This window comes from Lemur catta, chromosome 10, assembly GCF_020740605.2.
Source record: "Lemur catta isolate mLemCat1 chromosome 10, mLemCat1.pri, whole genome shotgun sequence".
Taxonomy (NCBI): Eukaryota; Metazoa; Chordata; class Mammalia; order Primates; family Lemuridae; genus Lemur; species Lemur catta.
The window spans coordinates 79,645,376-79,653,931 of NC_059137.1; the positions used below are offsets into that span (position 1 = coordinate 79,645,376).

General features: G+C 48.4%; 2 pseudogenes; one reads left to right on the forward strand and one right to left on the reverse strand.

The window, feature by feature from the left end:
• Nucleotides 1–1,061: 1,061 nt before the first annotated feature.
• LOC123645705 lies at nucleotides 1,062–2,134 on the reverse strand (annotated as a pseudogene).
• A 12-nt stretch (nucleotides 2,135–2,146) lies between these two features.
• Nucleotides 2,147–8,047, forward strand: LOC123645706 (annotated as a pseudogene).
• The last annotated feature ends 509 nt before the right edge of the window (nucleotides 8,048–8,556 follow it).

The following is an 8,556-nucleotide window of genomic DNA, read 5'->3' on the forward strand; positions in this document are numbered from 1 at the left end:
TTTCAGTTATTTGCCCACGACAGCTCAGTGTCTCTCAGTCATCATCTTTAATTTTATCCCTCATATTACTCCTAATATACTTGGTGGCAGGATGTTGTTATTTTTTTTTTCCTGCTAAAATTATATAAAATGCATTGGATTGAGGACCTTGAACAATAATGAATTTAGGCAAAGGCAATATACATTTCTGTTACATTCTTTTACAATATCTTTAAAGACATGCACTAAGTGATGCCAGCCACATGCAAAAGTAGCACTCACGGATGGACAGCTAACATTTTGTGTTCGCACACCCTGTGGACACACTCCCTGAAGACCAGCCTGAACTGGGTGCAGAGGTCAGTGAGGCGGGAATGTTGCTGTCTGGGATGCTGCAGGCTGGGGCCAGATGCCTGTGCACGGTGCAGCACCTGAGCTGAGGCCAGGTCTGCAGGGATGCTGCAGAGGACCTTTGCTGTCAAGACAGGCAAGGCTTCGCAGACGACCCAGCTGCAGATTGGAGATCTTAGCAATGTATACATGTATAAAATTCTTATATATATAATTCTGTAATATCCTTATTGATCATTCAGACTGAAGAGCTTATCTTCCTTTCAGCACTTCAAATGTTCGAAAAATATACTTGGGGAAATACACTGACAATAAAAACAACCACTTATTTAAAAGTAGTCTGAATAAAGGCTTTTTTGGGGGGGGGGGGCAGCCTGTTTATTGACTACACGTGTGGGAGTGGAGGGCAGCTGGGCTCCTCTTCCAGCTACGGCTGACTGGATGTCCTCTCTGTCCTCCAGACCCAGGAGTGCCCCAGGGCTCCGTGGCCCACGGCCCAGAGACGCCTGCCCTCAAGTAGGCGGGTCCCTCTGCCCCAGGGCCTCTCAGGGACAGCCCTCACTCCGTGGGGCCTCGACCAGGTACAGCCGGGATCCAGGCCAGACTGCAGTGGCGCAGTCCGGCAGGCGGGGGCGTGGCCGTTCCCTAAGCAGGAACACGCAGATGGTGACAGATAGGTTCCATGTGGGGGTGGGGTGGCGGCCACATGGGCAGCAGAGCAGACATGGCCCTCAGCTGAGGAGGCGAGCAGACCTGTCGTTGGTCACCGTGGGCTTCAGCTGTGCATGGGCGAAGAGATTCCTGCTCACGGACCTGGCGCCATAGTCGTCCAGACCCTGGGAGAAGGCGAGCACCGCCACGCCGTGGGGCCGCTGCTTGAATGTGCCGGCCATCCGGGTGGGGAAGGCCAGGGAGGACGCGCCATAGTCGGGGGCCGGCAGGGCCAGGTCGTCCTTGTCCAGGAGGTTCCCGGAGCTGCTGCTCTTGCCCTGCTGCAGGATCCTGGTCTCGCTCTGGCCGTAATGCCAGCCATCACGGGCCTCGGGCACCAGCAGGGTGATGAAGCCCCCTTCCTCGAAGCTCAGCAGGGTGCTGTTGTCCCCCGCTGCGTGGGAGAAGATGTCCTTCACCCGCATGCACCTGTTGCGCTCCAGGCCGGCAGCCGTGGAGCTGGAGCCGGGCAGAGTCTTGTTCCCAGTGGCGGCCTAGCTATTTGAGGGCGTCACGCTCTTGCACACGGGCAGCGTGTTAGAGCACGATTAGCTCAGCTTGTTCTGGGACCCAACAAACGGTGCCAGCTCGGGGAGCACCGGCAGGGGCTTGGCCCCCGGAACGGGGTCTGAGATGACCGGGCTGGACTTGGAGGCCTACAGGGTGCTGGGGAGGATGGCGCCGTTGCTACGAGCCACTTGCTGCACCGGCTGGACCGCGCGGTCGGGGATCTTGTTGGGGTCGGCACAGCCTGTTGCCACAGCGACAGCTTCAGGGCCAGCAGCCCCTTGCGCCTGGCGCGGCAGGCGGCGGCGTTCCTGGCCAGGGCGCACTGCGTCTCCGCGAGGAAGCAGAACCGCGGCGCTCCTCTGTCAGGGCCCCCCTGTGCCCCTCGGACACGGAGCCCTCCAGCTCGCCCCGCTTGTTGCTGAGGGCACCGATGTACTGCAGCTCCTTGTCCGAGAACTTCCGCGGGTTCTGGCTCCCCTGGCTCTTCTTGCGGAGTTTCTTCAGCTCAGCCTGACACTCGTCCAGGGCGTCACCTTTGCTCCGTCTGGTATTTCTTCAGCTCCGCGCTCAGGTACCGGCTTGACCTTGGCGAAGGTGGCGGTCTCCTGAGCCCGGCACCGTGAAGCAGGAATCCGCAGCCCCGAACACCGTGCCCCGCTCGCGGTCCCCTGCGCCCCCCGCTCAGCACCCCTGGGACTATGGTGATGCTCAAGCGCTGTGGACTTTCAGGTACGGCTCCCTGGTGTGGAGGCCTGACTTCATCTACAGCGACAGCCCTGTGGGCCTCATGCGCGGCTACAACCGCTGTTTCTGGCAGGGAGACACCTTCCACTGGGGCAGTGACAAGGTGCCTGGCAGTGTGGTGACTCTCCTTGAAGATCACGAGGGCTGCACTCGGGGCGTGACGTACCAGGTGCCAAGGCGAGCAGGTGAGCTGGGTAGCCCAAAGCAAAACTGTGAAGGAAAAATCTTACTAGCCAGGCCCAGATGCAACGTTTCCTCCCATCACTGCTCTTTTGTGAAAAATCTTCTAAATACATATTTTTGTCCCAAAATAAATACAGTGTTGGACGCTTTCTGACCAGAAAGTTAGTAGGAAGTTTGCATTGTTAGTATCTCTGTTGGATGAGTTTTCATGGTTGCAAAGTCAAGTCAGTTCATCCCTCCAACACCTCCTTGGGCCAGTGTCCCCTGAGATGACGTTTGACCCACAATCTAAAGGAACTCATCACAAGGAAAATAGGTGCTTGAGTGTGATTTAACACCTGTATAACTAAAATTGATCGCATTTATATCCAGAGGAAAGCAGCCCCGCGCAGCAGTGGCAGCCACTGTGAGTTCTCGGTGTCCTCTCTGTGGTCTCCTGTGGAATCTGGTCACCTCTCAGACTTAAAGCCTCTCCTGTGTGAAGCCCAGCGAGGTGCTGGCTAGTCTCAGTTCAGGGATGCTCTGCCCTCCTTCCGATTTCTCTGAAGTGCCTAGAAGCTGCCGTCTCCACGCAGGAGCTGTTCCCACTCACTGCTGGTATAGCAGAGCACACAAACTGTCAGTTGACTCCATTTCAGTGATCTGACTTGTAATTCTCAATTTGTTTCTCTTCCTAGGATTTTAGGGCTTTTTACCAGCTTATGAAAATATCTTTAAAACAGTAAGGTGAGCCACAGATCTAAGATGCTAAGCTTTAACCTAGTAAGTTCTTAAGGCTGTTTTTTGTTTTCCTCCCAAGGAACCAACTCTTTGCTGCACAATAGTAGAGGTTTTAACATAAAATAAGTACACAAAATGACAGAAAGTGACAAAAATATTGGTATATTCTTAGCTAAGTTCTTAACATATTTCTGATATATGTAAGGAAAGAAAAACTGTCAAATACTTAGACAAGTACTGATTTTTTTTTAAAAAAATAACTGAGCCTAAATCCATAGATTTACAATTTTCAAAACAATAGGAAAAGCGCTAGCATTTCATGAAATAAAATCTTTTGTAATAAACTAATACAGTGCTATAAAATTGGTAAATCAAGGCAACAAATGACCGGCCCAAACAACAGACCAAGTAAGTGGGGAGTTTATCTGACTCCAGGGACCATGTTCTACAAAATAAATTCATTGACATTGCAAATACATATGCAAAGTGTTACCAGCATAAAATTGTAGCAGAAATAAAAAGGGCAGTGGTCTCGCTCATGGAGTTGAAGGGTAATACCTGAAGTGAGGGACAGCTGTTTGAGTTGAAGTGGTCATTGGAGAAGAACGACGGAGATTGTGAAACCACGGGGAATGGGTGGTGGCAGATTCCAGCTTTTGGACAGAGAGGGGGAAGGAAGAGTGACAGATGTCATTAAAGTGAAGAGGAGTGAAGGAGGGGAAGAAAATCTTAAAATTAGCTGCATTTCCACAGAAGCATCTGATCCAGGGGGCCAGCTGAAGCACAAAAATACCTACGGCCCAAGTGTAGGGTCACACACATTTCTTATGAGGGACGTCAGCTTTTCTAAATCCGCATCTACTGTGCTTGGCACACCACTATTTTGCAGCCTTCCGGACTTTAGTCAACATCACTTGCATAACTGCGGTGTGAGTGGCTGTGGAGAGCAGGGCATGAGGGAAGGGCACCGCAGCAAACCTGCCAGCAACCGAGAAGACTTGCGCCTGTTGGGAAAATGCAACAGCCACAGGACCACGGACACAATTATAAAGATTGATCATGTTACAGGAATAGTTGTGAATCTGATGAGCCTCACAAAGTATGTGGAGGAGGCAATTATGAAGCCCCTTGGTTATCTGGATCTAGACGCGCTGTTCTTTGCCAACGGTGCAAGCTCAGCAGAAAGCCTAGCTGTGCAATCAGGGAAAGCCTCCAGAAATTTTTTTTCTCTGGGATTTCTTTATGAAGTAATAGTGTATGAAATCAACAATTATATTGCAGTCCAAAAAGGGGATTCGCTCTTAGGAGTCGATGTTGTAGAAAGACTACTTTTTTTGCTTATGTGGGAAAGATCTTTACCCCCTGGAGTATTAAGAAGTCATCACATAATTGCCGCCCTCCACACTGGGTTCTGTAGTGCCTCCTTCATCGAAACCAGTGTGAGACCTGTTTCAAACATAAATGTATTCTAGATTCAAATTTGTAATATATCCTGAATGACATTTAGAGAGTCTTTTGTCTGGAGATTAAAAACCAGTTTATTTCCAGCAAAATGTTTTGATGTAAAATATTTTGAAAACAAAGATCTGTTTTTGTTGTTGTTTTCTCCCTTACCTGTTAATAGTTATTGATATCCATTTCATCTGGGCACATGTAAGTGGTAAAAATGTTTATAATATTTACCCTGGATGATTCTTATTAAAAATAAAATATAGATGGTAATAGAGTCTGGAAATGTTGACAATATCTTTTTGATAGATTGAAGCCCCTTGATTATTTCTTCTGGGGTAAAGTCTCAAGCTTATTCTGTGAAATTAGACACACAAATCACCAGAGGCAATGCATGGCAGATTAATGCATGACTGATGGCAGCATTACTTCAATGCACATTGTTCACTGCAATTTTCACAGATTATTGAACTATTAATTACTAGTGAGAAACAACACATCCCACATATCATACCAATAAACTATTTATTGTGGACATTTTCTGTAATTCAAAAGACTGAAGAATCATCACTTATTTTAACCTTGTTAAAATAGTCAACTTGAAAAGGATATTTTCCTGTATGAAATTTCTAATTGATTGCATATTATTCCAATCACAAAACTTCCCCACATAAGTTGCACTATTAAAAATACATATCTGATAAAATATTAGAGGACATCCATTATGATATTCCTTCATTTTATGACTCCATGACATTATAAGATAGAAAATTAATAGTTAAAAAAATATAAACTATGGAGAATATAAAAAGGGAATTTCTTGTTGAAAGAAATAGGTTAAAAGAGCCCTAGTATCACCTCTGCCCTTCTGAGAGAAAGGAGTGTGATGCTTTCATCCCACTAGATAATCTAGTGAAACACATTTAACAACTGTCATTAAAATAGATTTTACCAAAATAAGCACAACAGTTTGCTTATGAGCAGCCAGAAACATGTAGTCTCACCAAAGTGCATTCTTTGGAAAATGCTGGATCTATAACAAGTGAGGCCTTTCATTATTCATTATTATTATATAAATGTTGATTAAATATGTATGTTCTTCAATTCAGATGTTAACATGTCCCTTCCTCAGTAATTTTGTTAGGCCATTTGTATATCTAAAGCATAGATTAAGTAATATATTTTGTAAGATTTTAAAACTATTTTAAGCAATGTGTCCTTTTTTAGCCTAGTAATGAATATAAAATGGATCCCTACAGCCTATTTTAAAAAATGTGCCTTCCACAGAATTATTTAAAAAATAAATCATTTAAAATAGCCCATCTGTTTAAGCTATGTTAGCCGAACGTTAGGACTTTGTCATATGCTGGAAACGTGTAACAATGTCATTTGAAAGCGTTACCACATTTAAAGGAATAAAATAATATTATTAAAAAGTATAATTTTGTCAGGTGACATAATAGGAATATTGCCATAGATTTGACCTATTCCAGTTGCACAGTGCCCTTGGCTGGTTTATTTCCTTTCTAGGGATCCTTTGCCATTCATATTTTCAAAGTCTTATTCCCAATAAAATAAAAAAGATATTTGGCTGGATGATAAAAACGAACAAATAAAACATTTTCTTTTATTGGAGGTTGGCAATGTTTTACTCATGTTTAAAATTCGTAAATCTCTAAACTGTGTGTCAGAGTTCAAGCTAATGAAAACTGTGGAAGAAAGAATTGTGCAGGTTGGTCTACATGTGGAATCCATAATGCTTTCGTTCAGAGGCAATGAAGTTACAAAAGAAAAACCAATGCGTGAGCATTTCCCCAGGCAGAGAATCCCCTTTAATGCAATGCTGACAATATCTGGAACTTGTCATGGTGTGGCTACTCGGGCGCCTGAAGAATGGATGTGAGGTCTCTCTGTGAACTCTGGGTGCCACATCTCCGGGGTATCTGCGTGCGGTCCCTGGTGAGGACCCTGTGTCAGTTCTGGGTGGGAGGTCTCTAAGCCAGGTTTTTGGTGAGGATTCTGCGTGAGGTCTCTGTGGAATCTCAGCGTGAGGTTTCTGTGTGAGTTCTGTGTGGAAAGGCTCTGTGAAGTCTCTGAGAGAGGTTTCTGTGAGGGTTCTGTGTTCGGCCTCTGAGGCGGCGTGAGGAATCCACGGGAGCACCGTGTGGGGCAGCGGGAGACCTCTGTGTGTGGTCTCTGTGGGAGGTCCGGGCGGGAGGTATCTTTGGGAGGTCTCTGTGTGGGTCCCTGTGAGAGGTCTCTCTCTGGCCTCTGTGGGAAGTCTCTGTGCTGGGTTTCTGTGCAAGAGACTGTGGGGCCACATGAAGTCCCTGTGGGAGGTCTCTGTGTGATTCTCTTAGCGTACTGGGTGCGGTGACCATGGGAGACGCTGTATGAAGGCCCCGTGCAGTCTCTGTGTGGATCTCTGCGCGGGGCCTGTGTGTCTCTGTGTGAGTCTCTGTGAATTCTCAATGCAAGGTCTCTGTGGGAGGACTCTGCGAGAGGTCTCCACAAGGCAGTGGGAGGTCTCTGTGTGTTTTTTCTGTGAGATCTCTGTATAAGGTCCCTCTCTGATGACTCTGTGTGAGGTCTCTATCTAAGGTTTTCGTGGGGATCTAAGTGTGAGATCTCTGGGAGGTCTCTGTGTCAGAACTACTGAAAGTCTCTTTGTGGGACTGAGGGAGAGGTCTCTTAGAGTGATCTCTGCGGAGTTCTCCGTAGGGGTCTCTGTGTGAAGCTCCTTGGGTGTCTCTGTTCAAGGTCCCTGTGGGGCAACATGAAGCATCTGAGAGCTCTGACGTTCCTGTGGGGGAATCTCTGCGGGGGGTCTCAGTGTGTCTGTGTGTCAGTGAGAGGTCTCTGTGTGCTGTCTCTGTGTGAGATCTCTCTGAGTTTCTTGTGCAGGGGTGTCTCTGTGGGTCTCTACATTGCTGGCCTTATTGCAGCTCGCGAAAGACAGAGCAGTAGACAGGCTGAAGGCCCTGCTCTGTCCTGTTTTCTTGCTGGTCCGTCAGCATTGCCCGTGTGTGGCATTTCTCCTGGCAGGAGCCCTGGGGTCCGTGTCCAGCTCTTCTCCATCCCAGAACTCACCTCTCGGTGTCCTGAGAGAGCCAGCAGAAGCCAGGCATGGCCCCTCCTCAGAGGTCAGTGTCTTACTCTGTGACCTTCTCCTGAGCCCCTGAGGGACCAGAGCCTCTCTCTACTCCAGGTCTCAGCCCCTCCTGCCAGTCCTGGCTCCACTGTCACTGCTGGGCCCACCCTGGAGGCTGCCTCAGTTGTGCAGGCCCGAGAGACAAGCCCTGGCTCCAGCAGAAGCCTGCAGCACCAGCAGCAGGGTGCCGGAGACTGTGCCCACTCTGCCCTCCACCCCAGGGGCCAGCCTGGTCCCGTTGTCATGTAGAGTGGCAGCACCTCCTGGCACAGGGCTCTCCACTGCAGAAATGAAGCCCCTGGAACTGTGACTGCTGCATGGCCTCCATGTGGCACGGGGCATGGAAAACTCCTCTGGAGAAATGGCTCCTCCTCTCCCTGCTCTGTGGGGCCGCAGAGAAGAGGAAACCTATGCTAAAAGCAGAGTGAGAGCAGAGCAGGGACCACTCCTTACTGTCCACTCCCAACCCATTTTGGACAGGTCACTTCCACGCCCCCTGTATGCTCAAATCCAGTCTGACTGTCTCTTCCCCTGCCAGCCTCTGGAGCCAGCAAGGCCTGGAAGCCAGGGAGACTTGCTATGTGACCCTAGGCCAGCCTCCCAGCCCTTCTAAGTCCCCACTGCTCTCCTGGGAGGAGTCCTGGGGCCATGTGCACATGTAAAGATCACCAGATTTTGAGTGAGGCCCTAAATTCCCTAGTCTTGGCTTTTCTACCAATTGTCACTGCATCCTATGTAGAATCCAAGAGATGAATGTG